Source organism: Lycium barbarum, chromosome 3 (assembly GCF_019175385.1).
Source record: "Lycium barbarum isolate Lr01 chromosome 3, ASM1917538v2, whole genome shotgun sequence".
Classification (NCBI taxonomy): Eukaryota; Viridiplantae; Streptophyta; class Magnoliopsida; order Solanales; family Solanaceae; genus Lycium; species Lycium barbarum.
In genome coordinates, this window is record NC_083339.1 from 10,860,363 (window position 1) to 10,876,909 (window position 16,547).

At 39.1% G+C, this 16,547-nt stretch overlaps 1 long non-coding RNA gene across 2 annotated transcripts in view; it reads right to left on the reverse strand.

The window, feature by feature from the left end:
- Positions 1–3,817: 3,817 nt before the first annotated feature.
- Positions 3,818–16,547, reverse strand: part of LOC132633730 (uncharacterized) — a 31,299-nt gene continuing 18,569 nt past the window's right edge. Inside the window, exons 2-3 of one of the 2 annotated variants that reach the window (XR_009579766.1) lie at positions 4,265–4,339; positions 3,818–4,138 (exon numbers count right to left, since the gene is read on the reverse strand). This is a non-coding gene — a long non-coding RNA (uncharacterized LOC132633730). Of the gene's footprint in view, positions 4,139–4,241; positions 4,340–16,547 lie in introns of both variants that reach the window. The other variant, XR_009579767.1, reaches the window with a different exon arrangement.

Genomic DNA, 16,547 nt, shown 5'->3' on the forward strand with positions numbered 1-16,547 from the left:
TTATCTACTACTTTATAGGTTACTCAGAAAGGTCGGGAGGTTTCAAGTTTTATGACCCCTCGAACAGATCCTTTTTCGAAATAGGGAATGCCAAATTTATTAAGGATGTTGATTATGGTGGGAGCAATCAAAGCAAACAAATTATGTTTGAAGAGGAGTTTGTTAATATTCCTTCTGCAATTACAGTTGAAAGTGACTGAGTAGCTTTACTAGATGTTTTTCAACCTGTAAATCAGGACTATGTAGAAAACACAACGATAACACCTTCTTCTCAAGTTGATATATCACAACCACCTCAAGTTGAAGTGCTTAAAAGAAGATCTAGCAGAGAAAGGAGAAATGCAATTTCAGATGACTATGTTGTTTTTCTCCAAGAAAATTATTTCGGTGTAGGATTAGAAGATGATCTTATGACTGTTAATCAAGCAAAATCATGTCGAAACTTTGCTAAATGGATCGAAGCCATGAAAGATGAGAAGACGTCTCTGAAAGACAATGGCGTTTGGGATCTTGTTGAGTTGCCTCAAGGATTGAAACCGATTGGTTGTAAATGGATTTTCAAAACCAAACGTGATTCGAAAGATAACATCGAAAGATATAAAGCACTCCTAGTTTCCAAGGGATTCAGTCAAAAGGAAGACATAGATTTTAAAGAGACTTTTTTGCCAGTTTCATCGAAAGACTCATTTAGAATCATTATGGCATTTGTATCTTATTATGACTTAGAGCTACATCAAATGGACGTAAAGACTACATTTCTCAATGGAGACATTGAAGAAATGATATACATGGTGCAACCATAGAACTTTGAGTCCAAAGATTCAAAACACCTTGTATGCAGACTTAAGAAGTCCACTTACGATTTAAAAGAGGCATATCGTCAATGGTACCAGAAGTTTGATTGGGTGATAACCTCTTTTGGTTTTAAGGAAGATACTATTGATTAGTGCATGTATCGCAAGTTCAGTGGGAGAAAATTTATTATCCTCATGCTATATGTTAATGATATTCTACTGGCAAGTAGTGATATATGTTTATTGCATGAAATCAAGAAATTTGTATCCAGCAAATTTGAAATGAAAGATCTTGATGAGGCGTCCTTTGTTCTGGGTATACAGATTCATAGAGATCTTACCAAAGGCATTCTTGGACTATAGCAAAAGACTTATATTAATAAGGTGCTCAGTAGAAATGCAAAATCGTGCACCAGGAGATACACCTGTGGCAAAGGGTGATAAATTGAGTTTGTACCAATGTCCAAAGTTGGACATAGAAAACAAAGAGGTGGATAAAATCGCATATGCATCAGCAGTAGGAAATCTCATGTATGCACAAGTTTGTACGTTTACAGATTTAGCGTACATAGTAGGAATATTGGGCAGATATTTAAGTAACCCCGAAATAGATCATTGGAAAGCAGTGAAACGGGTTATGAGGTATCTTCAAATAACTAAAGATTTTATGCTCACTTATCGGAAGTCGGATCACTTAGAGATTGTGGGGTATTCCGATTCAGATTTTGCTGGTTGTCTTGATAGTAGGAGATCCACATCAGCATATGTTCTCATGATGACTGGAGGAGCTATTTCTTGGAAGAGTGTCAAACAAACACTAATAGCTTCTTCTACTATGAAAGCTGAATTTATAGCCTGCTATGAAGCATCAAATCAAGGAATATGGCTACGGAATTTTGTCACCGGACTGCAGATAGTCAGTGGAAGACCATTGAAAATCTATTGTGATAATACATCTACTGAGTTATATTCGAAGAACAACCGAAGTTCATCAAAGTGAAAGCACATAGACATTAAATTTCTGGTTGTGAAAGAAAGAGTTCAAAGTCGTCCTTGTCGATAAAGCATATCAGTACAAACTCAATGATTGCGGATTCGCTCACTAAGGGTTCGCCACCTAAAGTATTTCATGAGCATGTTGCTTGTATGGGTGTTGTTAGACTCTCTGATGAGACAGTTTAGTGGGAGTTTGTTATTTTATTTATGTTTTTTTGACATGTTGAAGTTTATTTCTGTACATATTAAAGTTTTATGAAGTTTATGAATTTCATAACTTTGAAAATAAAGATATTAACTTTCTACTGCGGTATTTCTTGAGGTATAAGAAAGTGATATTGGACTATTCAAGTCATAAAGTAGGACCAGTTGGAAATAGACATGATTTAGATCTTTTGACATGTAATTTCCATGTTTGATCTATGTCATTGATTTTGCAAATATATGTGACAATTGATGGGTTTAGTTACGAATATATGTTACGAAAACTGCTTTGATCCTGTATTAGTATTATCGATGGACCAGATTGTTTTGAGATATTTCAATTAAGATAGCAATAGTTCGTGCACACTAAAGTTTTATCTATGTATGATTGTTCAGAAATATATGTAGTCGTCCAAGTGGGAGATTGTTAGTAATATTCTATTTATGGACTCACATATTAATATTATTTTACATAGATATGCTATCATTAAAGAAGCTCATTTTATGATCTAATAAAGAATTATATGGGCCTACCTAGAAAATATCTGTTATTTCTTTTCATTTATTTTTGATGGAATTTATGAAATGGTACCTTAAATTTGAAAAGGCACTTCAATACCTTTTAAATAGAGAGGGTCCCTAAACCAGAAGAGACACTACTTTTCTTTTCTCTCCATCTCAGTAATGAACAACCAAAAAGTGCACTCTTCAAGGCTTAAAAGATCTTGTCTCCTTCAATCAATTCTTGCAATGGAACAAGGTTAGTGCTCTTACTGTTCTTCATCATCGTCTATTTGAAATACTTGCGATCCTGTGTTGTTAATTAAGTTTTCCAACAAGCACATGATAAAAATGTTTGTATTAGACACTTCTAACTCATATTTTTTTTGAAAAGTTTCTGCATATGTTACATAGATAAGTTAATCATAAAGGACACACACAAAAAAATATTACAAAATTTTGAGTCGTAAATGTTAATAGGATCACTTTATCATATGTTCAGATGCTCAATCGAAATATGGTGTAGCGTGAGTGTCTAAATGAAATTTACTAAAAAGTTTAAGAGGCTGTCGATGTATTCTGCCAAGAAATAATGTTATTAGCTTTTGGCAGATCAAGTGTTGTGAAGGGATAACTGCAGCAGCTCAGAGATTAGCAGTAACTATAGTAGGCGTTTGGACATGCGATTTCATCTCATGAGTTGAAATCAGCGTTTGGACATGTGATTTCATCTCATGAGATGAAATCCCAAATCATCCAAAAAGGCATGATTTGGGATTTGAAATCATGATTTCAAATTTTTTAAATGTAAGACTTAACCTATAAGTTTATATTTTGTAAAAAAAAAAGACCCATAGAATTTTTAAATGTAACAATGTCGGTTCATCTTCTCGGTCATCTGATTCGGGAAATGCATGCTCGGCATGAAGAGATTGTTCGTATCATGTGGGAGGATTGTATTAAAAGTAGTTACATTACTATTCATGTTAAATTTTCTTTTTTGTTGGACTAAAGTTTGATTAATTGATGTTGTATTTTTTAGAAAGGGCTTGTAGCAGCGTATTAATTTTGTTATGAACTATAATTTGCTCATTTGGTAAGACTGTATAATAATTGGGAAAGTTTTGATAGTTTTCACAGCTTATTGGTTTTTTATGTCTATAAGAAAAAAATGCAACTTAAGAAATCCAAATTGCATGTCCAAACATGATTTCAAATCATGTCCAAACGGCTCGTTAGAGACTTTAGCTTATTGGAACTTTGCTAATATTTAACTAGATACCGTTTGCCCGTGCGAATATAGACGAAGTATTTGAGCGTAATGATGAAAGTTTAAGTTATAGAAACAATAGTAGATAATTTAAGTTACATGAACACCATCACCTCTAGCAAGACAAACAACAAAAAAAAAAAATTAGTATCTTTTCACAACTTCCATATTGAACTATCTAAGTTCATTTTACTAAGTTAAAAAGAAGTCTAGGTTTACAGCAGGAATGCCATTTTCTAGACAAAAGAGGTCCAATAGATAGCTTCGCTTCCGGTGTCAGCGCTTGTGGATCCTCATTCTAAAATCCATTGACCACTCCTCGACATCATCCTCCAGGATAAAGTACTGGAACAACAACCTCCAGGTTAAAGTACTAGAATAACAATAAGTTGAGAAAATAGTAAAATTGGAAGTGTTCGAATATACAGTAAAATTGAAGAGCCTACTAAGTTTAAAGCTAAAAATCTACTTCACACCTTTCCTTAGAGGAGAATCCCACCTTTAAAGCTGGTTGTAGAGCTGAACAAATTAGAAACATAGCGCTCACCCGAGAGTTAGTTCAATACTAACCAATCTGTTATAAAGTAATGTTATAATTAGCACGTAGGTTCACATATACAAAATTCACATAGTAATAAAGCATCAGAAGTAGCAAGTTGTCACGACCCGGCTAGGGGCCGTGACGGGTACCCGGGGCTAACCACCGAGCACCGCTCGTCCTATTACTTCTTAGGCTTATTTAACAATCATTTACCCGATTCATGCTCAATTTATAATAAAACCCGTTTTCATTTAGAAACAAAATGCTTTCATACATATAAGCCCTTAGGCTAGCAAAAATACCATATGTGTATATTTGCATATGCACATAATGACCATGCCATGAAACTGCATGACCCACGTCGAGTATCTACGAGCCTCTAAGAGATGACATCTACAACTGTACACAAAAGAATCATCATAGGCACCTCCGGGACGATGGGGGGCTCTCAGTCAGCTAGAAGCCTCTAAGAATCCGGAGCAAGATCTCCTCCCTGTCTACTTGTGGGCATGAACACAGCGTCCAAAGAAAAAGGACGTCAGTACGAATATTGTACTGAGTATGTAAGGCAGGAATGAAATAAACAAACAAAATAGAGAGGTCATGGGTCATGAGACAAGGATACAACCTGCACAAGTGTCATAGACAATCGTATTACTTTCATATTTCACATTTCACATAATCATAATATACATGTTGTCACATCCCATACATCATCACGTACATCATCATATGCATCATCACATCATAATCTGTATCGTCACCCGCGTCCGGGTAACCCTCATATGCCGCCCACTAGTGGTGATCATGCCCGGCCCTCTAGGCTCGGTGTAACATCGCAGCCCGCATTAGCGGTGACATGCCCGGCCATATAGGCGCGGTGGAATCGTATCATCACAACATCAATCATAACACGTCATTATTGTACATCTCATGCCATAGCATCATGTTATCATTTCTTAGTGTTCCATGTATCCCATAGTTATATTACAAGTTAGCATTATTCATTATCTTATTGTCATAGTATACATTAGTATTAAGAGCACACGTTAGGCTTTGAGACAACCACACTATGTCGGGGTGACGTAAGTTCGTGAACCCCCGAGTGTGTTATGGACCTTTATGAGTATCTTGCCTCGCCTTGAAGGAAATAAAGCATAAGGCGAGTGTTAGAAATAATAACATCATTAATTAGATACTCGTACTTGCCCTTCGTCAGTCAATTCATTGTGCACGAACGAAAATTTTCCGAGGTGTAACATTCTTCCCCCCTTGGGAACATTCATCCTCGAATGTTAATCTATTCGGGATCCTACGAAAATTTCGCCAGAGTTTCTCCTGTAATATGGCACTACTAACCTGTCACAACAACCCATAATATCATCGCCTCACAGGGCTACATAACAATGGCAACATATCTATGGCCACACACGACCAAAAACATAAAAATTAAAGTATACGTACCTTACCTCATTGGTGTTTCGTCCTGGATTTCTCCTGGGGGTAGGAATAAGTGCGGATACTTAGACTTCATACTCTCTTCCGATTCCCAAGTCATTTCTTCCCGATTGTTGTTCCGCAACAGGACCTTAACTGAAGCTACCTCTTTGTTCCGAAGCTTTCGCACTTGCCTATCCAAGATGGCAATAGGCACCTCTTCATAAGTTAGCTTTTCCGTTATTTGCACGTCATCTATCGGGACAATCTTTGTGGGATCCCCAACACACTTGCGGAGCATCGAAACATGAAAGACTGGATGAACCGATCAAGCTCCGAAGGCAGTTCCAATTCATAGGCTACCTGTCCCACCTTGTGGGTGATTTTGTAGGGTCCGATGTACCTCGGACTTAGCTTCCCTTTCTTACCAAATCTCATCACCCCTTTCATTGGCGACACTTTCAAAAATACCCAATCATTAATTTGAAACTCCCAGTCTTGTCGGCGGTTGTCTGCATAGGACTTTTGGTGACTTTGAGCTGTCAACAGCCGATCTCGGATCACCTTGACCTTTTCTAATGCTTGTTGGATCAATTCAGGGCCTATTAATTGTGCTTCTCCTATTTCGAACCATCTGATTGGAGATCTACATTTCCTTCCATATAAAGCTTCATACGGAGCCATTTGTATACTAGAATGATAGCTATTATTGTATGCAAATTAGATAAGGGGTAAATGCTCGTCCCAACTACCACCGAAATCCAGTGCACATGCTCGTAGCATATCTTCTAAGGTCTGAATGGTACGCTCGGCCTGCCCATCAGTTGTGGATGAAACGCCGTGCTAAACTTCACTTGCGTGCCCAAACCTTCTTGGAAAGACTTCCAGAACTTAGCTGTAAACTGTGCTCCTCTATCTGTAATAATGGACAATGGAATACCATGGAGTCACACAATTTCTTTGAGATACAACCTCGCATAGTCTTCTGCTGAGTACGTGGTTCTGACTGGGAGAAAATGGGATGCTTTTGTTAGCCTATCCACGATCACCCATATAGAATCATATTTACCCCGAGAGCGAGGTAATCCCACGATGAAATCCATGTTGATCACTTCCCATTTCCAAGTAGGTATTTCTATAGCCTGCAATAAGCCTCCCGGCTTTTGATGCTCAACTTTCACTTGTTGGCAATTTGTACATTGTGCCACAAATTCTGCTATGTCTCTCTTCATGCCATCCCACCAATACATCATCTTGAGATCATGATACATTTTGGTTGAACCCGGGTGAATAGAATATCGAGAACAATGTGCTTCTTCTAGAATTCGTCGGCGCAAATCCGCCACATTTGGCACACATAACCTGCCTCGGTATCTAAGGATTCCATCCATGGAAACTTCAAACGGAGACTTTTCCTTCCCATGAGATGTGTCTCTATGACGACATAACTGAGGATCTTCATACTACCGTTCTTTCACTTCCATATCCAAGGACGAAATTGTGGAATCATTGATACTAATCCCTTCATCACCCGAATCAATTACACGCACTCCAAGGTTAGCCAATCGGTGAAATTCTTGAACCATCCCCTTCCTTTCCGGAGGGACTTCGCATAAACTTCCCATAGACTGGCGGCTAAGTGCATCGGCTACTACATTTGCTTTCCCGGGGTGGTATAGAATGTCAACATCATAATCTTTTAATAATTCTAGCCACCGCCTCTGTCGCAAGTTCAACTCCTTTTGCTTGAAAATGTACTGAAGACTTTTGTGATCTGTATAGATATCAACATGTACTCCGAACAAATAATGTCTCCACATTTTTAAGGCATGAATGACCGCAGCCAATTCGAGATTATGAGTTGGATAATTCTTTTCATGTTTCCGCAATTGTCGTGAAGCATATGCAATAACCTTACCATGCTGCATCAATACACATCCCAATCCGACACCCGAAGCGTCACAATACACAACATAACCATCTGACCCTTCTGGAAGTGTTAAGACTGGAGCTGAGGTCAACCTGTTTTTCAACTCTTGGAAACTACGTTCGCAAGCATCACTCCATTGGAACTTAGCTGATTTCTGGGTTAACTTCGTCAGTGGGGCTGAAATAGATGAAAAACCCTCTACAAACCTTCTATAATAGCCTGGCAAACCCAGAAAGCTACAAACTTCTGTGGGCGTCGTAGGCCTTGGCGAAGTCTTCACAGCTTAGATTTTCTGAGTGTCGACTCGGATGCCATCACCTGAAATAACATGGCCCAGAAATGTTACCGAATTCAGCCAGAACTCACACTTTGAAAATTTCGCATATAATTCCCGGGCTCGAAGAATGCCAAGAACAATTCTCAAATGATCTGCATGATCCGATTCCGTGCGAGAATACACCAGAATATCATCGATAAATACAATCACAAATAGATCCAAGAGAGGCCTGAATACGTTGTTCATCAAATTCATAAATACAGCCGGAGCATTAGTCAACCCGAATGACATCACTCGAAATTCATAATGGCCATAACTCGTTCTGAAGGCCGTTTTAGGAATATCCGCCTCTCTAACTCTCACTTGATGGTAGCCCGACCTCAAATCTATTTTTGAAAACCACTTGGCGCCTTGCAATTGATCGAATAGGTCATCAATCCTTGGAAGAGGATATCTGTTCTTTATCGTCACCTTGTTCAATTGCCTATAGTCAATACACATTCGTAGAGAGCCGTCTTTCTTTCTCACAAACAAGACCGGTGCTCCCCACGGCGACGAGCTGGGTCTAATGAATCCTTTCTCGAGCAAGTCTTTCAGTTGTGCCTTTAACTCTTTTAATTCTGCCGGAGCCATTCGATAAGGAGGAATAGAAATAGGCTTTGTGTCCGGCAACACATCAATAGAGAAATCAATCTCTCTCTCTGGTGGAAGACCTAGAAGTTCATCCTGGAATACGTCTGGAAATTCGTTCACCACCGGGACTGACTGAAAAGCTGGCGGTTCTGCGGCGGTGTCATGAACCCGAACTAAATGATAAATATAGCCCTTGGCTATCATCTTCCTCGCCTTGAGGTAGGAAATAAACCTACCCTTTGGCGATGCTGCATTAGCCTTCCATTCAAGCACGGGCTCTCCCGGAAATTGGAATCGAACCACTCTTGTCTGGCAATGAACATTTGCATAGCACGAACCTAACCAATCCATACCCATGATTACATCGAAATCTACCATTTCCAGCTCAATCAAATCGGCTTGGGTCTGACGATCACATATAACAATGACACAATTTCTGTATACTTGTCTTGCTGTCACGGGTTCACCAACCGGAGTAAGCACCTCAAACGGTTTAATGGACTCGGGTTTCACCCCAATACTGTCACGCCCCGAACCATGGCCTGGACGTAACACGACACTCGGTGCCTGACTGCATGTGACCGAGCGAACCACATGGCTTGCTGAATTATCATGCTACATAACATATGCGGAATATAACGTGAATGCATGATGAGCCTTTATAAAACATGTTAAGTCATAATACTTAATAAAATACTTGTTTAAACATGAGTGAGCCAAAATGGCTATACGACTCCAAATGTCTGACATGACATAACTGACTTGTCTAGTCTATGAAACCTCTATCACGAGTCTGACTGGAAAACATACTTACTGGGACAAGACCCCCAGCATACCTTTAGATGCATAATTAATCATAAAACAAAAGTTGATTAAACCCCGAATGAGATGGGGCTCACCAATAAGCTGATACGAATGTGGTCCTACTAAGCAGTTGTGTCGTCCTGTATATCAGTACCTGCATCGTGAAATGCAGGCCCCCGGGCAATAAAAGGGGACGTCAGCACATTGAATGTACTGGTAGGTAAAGCAACCTAAAGAAACAACATGGAACATGGAATAACATGATAAGAACTGAAACTGAAAACGTGGACATGAACATGAGCATGAGCATGAGTACGTAAACATGAAATTGAAACTGAAACTGAGTACTGGAACTGAACATAATCATGAATACTGTAAGCATGAGATAATCTGTAATACCGACATGAACCACCACGGGGAGAAATGTGGAGTCTGATCTCTGCCCGATCAGCTAAGCCATCTCGTACCTTGCCGGGGCACGAGACATGAACATGACATGAATGGATCCAAACTCCCTCAATGGGGAAAATATGAAGGAATCGTCCTAACTGGGCGGAGCGATCCTTATCCTACGTTGGCATACGTAGTTTCAGGCTATCTGAGCCTTCTCGGTATTCATACAACTCCCGAACATGAAAATAATATAGTTGGCTAAGAAGACCATGACTTTCGTGAATTAACTTGTAAACATGGTTTCATGAAATATCTTGTAAACATGGTTTCATGAAATAGCTTGTAAACATGGTTTCATGAAATAGCTTGTAAATATGGTTTCATGAAATAGCTTGTAAACATATTCTTGATTTATGAGTAATACAGTAGTTCATAATCATATATTTGTAATGGACTTGAAAACATGCTTATAACTTTCAAAATAAAATCATATTGTTTCATATGATCATAATGAGAACGCATGAGGAAGAATTCATGATTCATGGATTAAGCTAGGATTCCTAATGTCCGAAATAGAAGATTAGGAATACAATAACGAACATAGATACGAAATTCATGTACATACATACATAATTATGGGCTACCAATATGTTGGGTTTAATGTCCTAGGATTTGAACTTTATAGATTTTATGAAACGGATCATGGGGAAGAACGTAGAGATTCCCACATGTGGATGGAAGTTCTATATACCTTAACTTCCTGATTTTGAGCGTATCACAATGTCCTTCAATCCCTTCAACTTCAATCTATAGCAATACAGGTCATAGGGACTCTATATTAGCAACAATATCCATGTTTTGTTCATCTAAGCATTTTATCAAACACTTGGTGGGCATGAAGCTCCACAACCTTCATTAATGGTGTTTTCTTCCCCCAATCCCCATTCTATTACTTCTAGCTGATTCTACAATCTCAATTAGATGTAATTGACATCATTCTTCATCACCCATATGAATACAACAATCCCAAGTCAACAATCCAAAAACCCTAGCATAGTTCATATAATTCTCTTTATCAAACCTATTTACTATTCTCCCAAGAACTTATCAACACTTTAATCATCATGAAACATCATAAAACTTACCTTGGTTATTGTAGGAATAAGCCTTGAGTTGAAATACTTCACTTGAACAAAACCCTAGTTCCACCTTCCATGGAATTTCTTGACTTGAATGGATTTGATGTGTTTCTCACACTTAGTTTTGTGGATTGATGAAATGGATCTTTAGTTTCACTTGGATTCTTGCATATGAAGTGTTTGGATGGCTCTAGAGAACCCTTGAGTCGTGTAGGAGAAATGGGAATGAAAAAAAAAATGAGTTTGGGTATCTTATTAACATCTTAAAATCTGACCCATCGGGCAATTCTACGCCCATTTTTACGTTCCGTATAATGGTTTTACGGACTGTATAACTTACCGTAAAACCATTCCAGTGATTTGGACATTCTATGCTCATTTTACGGTGTGTTTTACGTCCCGTATAACTTACCGTAAAACCATTCCAGTGATTTGGACATTCTGTGCTCATTTTACGGTGGTCTGAGTCAATTTTACGGACCGTATAATTTTTTTACGGACCGTAAAATTGAACCGTAAAACTGACCAACGAAATATCATTCTCTGTGACCATTTGACGGACTGTATAAATGTTTTACGGACCGTCAAATGGTCCGTCAAAATTCTTATGCTCGGATAGTCTGTCGTATAATGGGCATAACGCTTTGCACAGATGTCCGTTTGAGGCCCATAATATACTGTTGGAAAGATATTTCAAAGGGATACAACTTTCATCGAGAAGGGTTTCCCAAATTACAAATTAATAATGGGGTTATGGTCGTTGGAAGTAAGACCATCTATAAACTCACTTGCAAACATGCCCCGTAGAGTGGTTTCCAACTTTGTTTTGCCCAAAGACTCTTCTCATGTCTTGATTGGGTTTCAAACACCATTTATACACTACGAAAATTGGGTTCATTATACCCCCATCTTATAAGGCAAATCTTAACCCGAATGCACGAGGTGTTACAATATCTCCCCCTTGGGATCATTCGTCCTCGAATGATGAGTCTTGGTTAAGGATATGGCTGGACACAACTTGAATATATGAACGTGAAGAAACATGACATGGAACATGGAAATCTGGCATGACATATATTCATGAAAACATCCGTGCCCAAACATGAGACATGAATAGCGAATACCTGAACTCGAACGTGAAACGTGAGGCAGGAATACATAAGGGACATTATAACTCTTCTCCAAAATGTCATTAAGCCATCATTATGTCGATACTCGTAATCCTTGCTCGACACACAACATATACCTTGCTTTCCTTAACAACTTTCGTCTCCTATCTCAAATGTCTTTGAAATCTCATTTAGAATCATTAAATATTACTCCTTACTTATCAACATGTTGTATACGTCATACCCTTCGTGGGTCTATTCGCGGTATGATAACGGAGAAATTTCCTAGGTGTAACATTCTCCCCCTCTGTTGGAACATACGTCCTTAAATGATAACATTCAGGATTCTACAAAAATTTCGCCAGAGTTTCCCCTGTAATATGGCACTACCAACCTGTCAGAACAGCCCATAATATCATTGCCTCACAGGGCTACATCATAATAGCACTACAAATTGGCCACACACGATCAAAAACATGAAAAGAAAGCTTACATACCTCAAAATCTTGAGCTTCATCATAAATCTCTTCTGCGGGCTGAAACAAGTATGGTACATGGATTTCATATCCTCCTCGGCTTCCCATGTAGCTTCCTTAACTTTCTAACTCCTCCACAGGACTTTCACTGAGGCTACTTCCTTAGTTCTCAACTTGCGAACTTGACGATCAAGAATGGCTACGGGGATCTCCTCATAGGTGAGGCCATCCTTATCTATTAGAGTATTAGTAGGAACAACCAACGATGGGTCTCCTACACACTTCCTCAACATGGATACATGAAACACTGGGTGTACAGCGGCCAAATCTTGTGGCAACTCAAGTTCATAAGCTACTAGTCCGACCTTTCGTAGAATTTTGTAAGGTCCAATATATCTGGGGCTGAGTTTGCCTTTCTTGCCAATTCTCATGACACACTTCATGGGTGAGACTTTAAGGAACACCCAATCATCTACTGAAAATTTTAAGTCCCTTCGCCTCCCATCTGTGTAAGACTTCTGGTGACCCTGAGCCATTTTCAAACGCTCCTGTATTAACTTAACTTTCTCCATAACCCGGTAAACCAAACCTGATCTTAACAAATCTGCTTCACCAACTTCGAATCAACCAATTGGTGATCTACACCTTTGCTCAAAAGGGTTTCAAACAATGTTATCCCAATACTAGCATGGTAGTTATTTTTGTAAGTAAACTCAATAAGAGGCAGGTGGTCATCCCAATTACCATTGAAATCAAGGACACATGGTTACTGAACTGAATGAATACATGACTACTAAACTGCTGACATACTAGATTGAATGTCTATTGAACTGACTGAAGACTGGCTGACTGAATACTGAGCTAACTGAATACTGGATTAACTGAATACTGAGCTGGCATGAATACGTGAGTACTGGACTGATACCTGAGTACTAAGCTGACATAAACATCTGAGTATTGAACTAACATGAATATCATAACATGAGATCTGAATAGCGTATCTGTCTGAGGATGAAAAGTTGTGCTAAGGTTCACCTCCGTACCCAAATCCTTTCTGAAAGGATTTTCAGAAGTTCGCTGTGAACTGAGCACCAAAATCTGAAATAATGGACACTAGGGTCCCATACAATATGGAAATTTCATTAACATATGACTTGGCATAATCTTCTTGTTCAATCTGTGGTCTTAACTGGCAAGAAGTGTGTTGACTTCGTAAGTCTGTCCACAATTACCCAAATTAAATCATGTCTCCTAGCTAAATGAGGTAGACGTGATACAACGCCCATATTGATCATTTCCCATTTCCAGACAGGAATATCAACATTCTGAGCCAAGCCACCAGGCCTCTGATGTTCGGCTTTCACCTGCTGACAATTTGGGCACTTAGCTACAAAATCTGCCACATCCTACTTCATATCGTTCCACCAGTAAATCTCCTTGATATCATGATACACCTTAGTGGAACCTGGGTAAATGGAATACCTAGAGTTGTGAGCTTCTAACATGATTCACTCTCTGAGCCCATCAACATCTGGAACACATAATCTGCCTTGATATCTCAAGGTACCATTATCTCCCTCATGTTCAAAAGCTAAGGCTTTCTATTCGTGAATCCCCTCTTTCATCTGCAGTAAGTAGGAATCACCAAACTGCTTCTCTCTAACTTCAATGACCAAGCAGGAATGCCATGTTCTGGGCAATAACTCCACCCACTTCGGAGTCTGAAAGTCGAATTCCTAGCTTGGAGAAGTAGTGAAATTCTTTCACCTTAGTTCTCTTGTCTGCCTAAATCATGAGTTGTACTTTCCATACTTGATTTTTTTTTTTGAGATACTACCTAAAATACTCATAGTACGGTTGTACGCTAAGTCTTTTACGAGCACCTTAGAGATTAGAGTCTTGTGCAATGGCACTACCCTTATGACACATAACTGGGCATGATCTCATAGCTTTTCTGTGATCGCCTAATCGATAGTAATTGAACTTGACACGATTCGTTCGACGATCATTCTACTCACTTCGGGTTTCCTCTAAGATGAGGCATATTCCTTATGGAGACTATTTCATTATGCCAACTTAACTGAACTGAGGTTCTTCATATCTCATACTAACCCTTCGGGTCTCCAATTATCTCACTGGACTTACTGGCGATTTATGCATCTCCCCCTTAGACTAAGGCTAACATCTTATACTTACAAATTACTCCCTTTTGATCGGATCAAATTAACATTCCTTATCTTCTGTAATTCCTTTGTACTATACAACACTGACGACTCTTTCGGCTTAGCTGGTTTCTTCTTCCACTAATCACTCTTCTCTGAACTTAACTTAAGCCCTTGGTTTCTAACACACATTCGGATGTATCCGAACTGCCACCCACTCAAGGTGTTCATCTGAATAGGAATCAAATTATATTTCTCAAGGTCAGCCGTACTCGTAACTTAGTCAAATCTTATCATTACTGTTGACATGGCTTTTCCAGACATATTACGAACTTATATCTTATTCTCCTTCTATTTCTAGGAAAAAATTTGGCAGAGTTTCCTCTGTATTTCTTACTATCCCAAAACCTGCACACAGGAAATACCAACAACGCCTTACAAGGCCAACATATATACATATATCATATCATATCATATCGTAGCTGCACAGGGCTCCTATTTTCGACAACAGTATAAAAATGATGAACTTACCTCATATGTCCAACTCAAACTGTACCTGTTACACTTTCCTGTTTATTTTCCCTTTCAATCTGTAACTGCAGATGGAGTGGGTCCTGATGACCTCCGGTAGAAAACTGTCTACCACCACTTCCTTGAGATCCTCCATGATTTACCTTTTTCCTGTTGACTTAGCTCCTTTACTAATTTCTCTGATATCCTCTCCCTGTTGTATTCCATTCTCCTTTCTCAAGAACATCCTTATCATTCAATATACCATTCATTCCACTACACCCCTTCTCGAGCAACTTACATTGTACTCCACTTTCAATAGCACTTGAGGTCTCATCCATTACCAGTAAGTACTGCACAATTGTACTCCCTATGGGTAAACATCCTTACTTGGACCTTCTTATTGCTCTAAGCTTCATGGCACGATCTAGAGCAGATAGAAATGAGACAATCCTGAATGTCTTGGTGGTCAACTGTTTATATATGTGGCGCGCACACACATATAAAAGTGACCCCAGTGGACACAGTTTCATAGACTCCCTAAGACTCTTGAACCTAGTCTCTGATACCAAGCTTTGTCACGCCCCGAACTATGGCCTGGACGTAACACGGCACTCGGTGCCTGACTGCATGTGACCGAGCGAACCACATGGCTTGCTGAATCATCATGATACATAACATATGCGGAATATAACGTGAATGCATGATGAGCCTTTATAAAACATGTTAAGTCATAATACTTAATAAAATACTTGTTTAAACATGAGTGAGCCAAAATGGCTATTCGACTCCAAATGTCTGACATGACATAACTGACTTGTCTAGTCTATGAAACCTCTATCATGAGTCTGACTGGAAAACATACTTACTGGGACAAGTCCCCCAGCATACCTTTAGATGCATAATTAATCATAAAACAAAAGTTGACTAAACCCCGAATGAGATGGGCTCACCAATAAGCTGATACGAATGTGGTCCTACTAAGCAGTTGTGTCGTCCTGTATATCAGTACCTGCATCGTGAAATGCAGGCCCCCAGGCAATAAAAGGGGACGTCAGCACATTGAATGTACTGGTAGGTAAAGCAACCTAAAGAAACAACATGGAACATGGAATAACATGATAAGAACTGAAACTGAAAACGTGGACATGAACATGAGCATGAGCATGAGTACGTAAACATGAAATTGAAACTGAAACTGAGTACTGGAACTGAACATAATCATGAATACTGTAAGCATGAGATAATCTGTAATAATCTGTAATACCGACATGAACCACCACAGGGAGAAATGTGGAGTCTGATCTCTGCCCGATCAGCTAAGCCATCTCGTACCTTGCCGGGGCACGAGACATGAACATGACATGAATG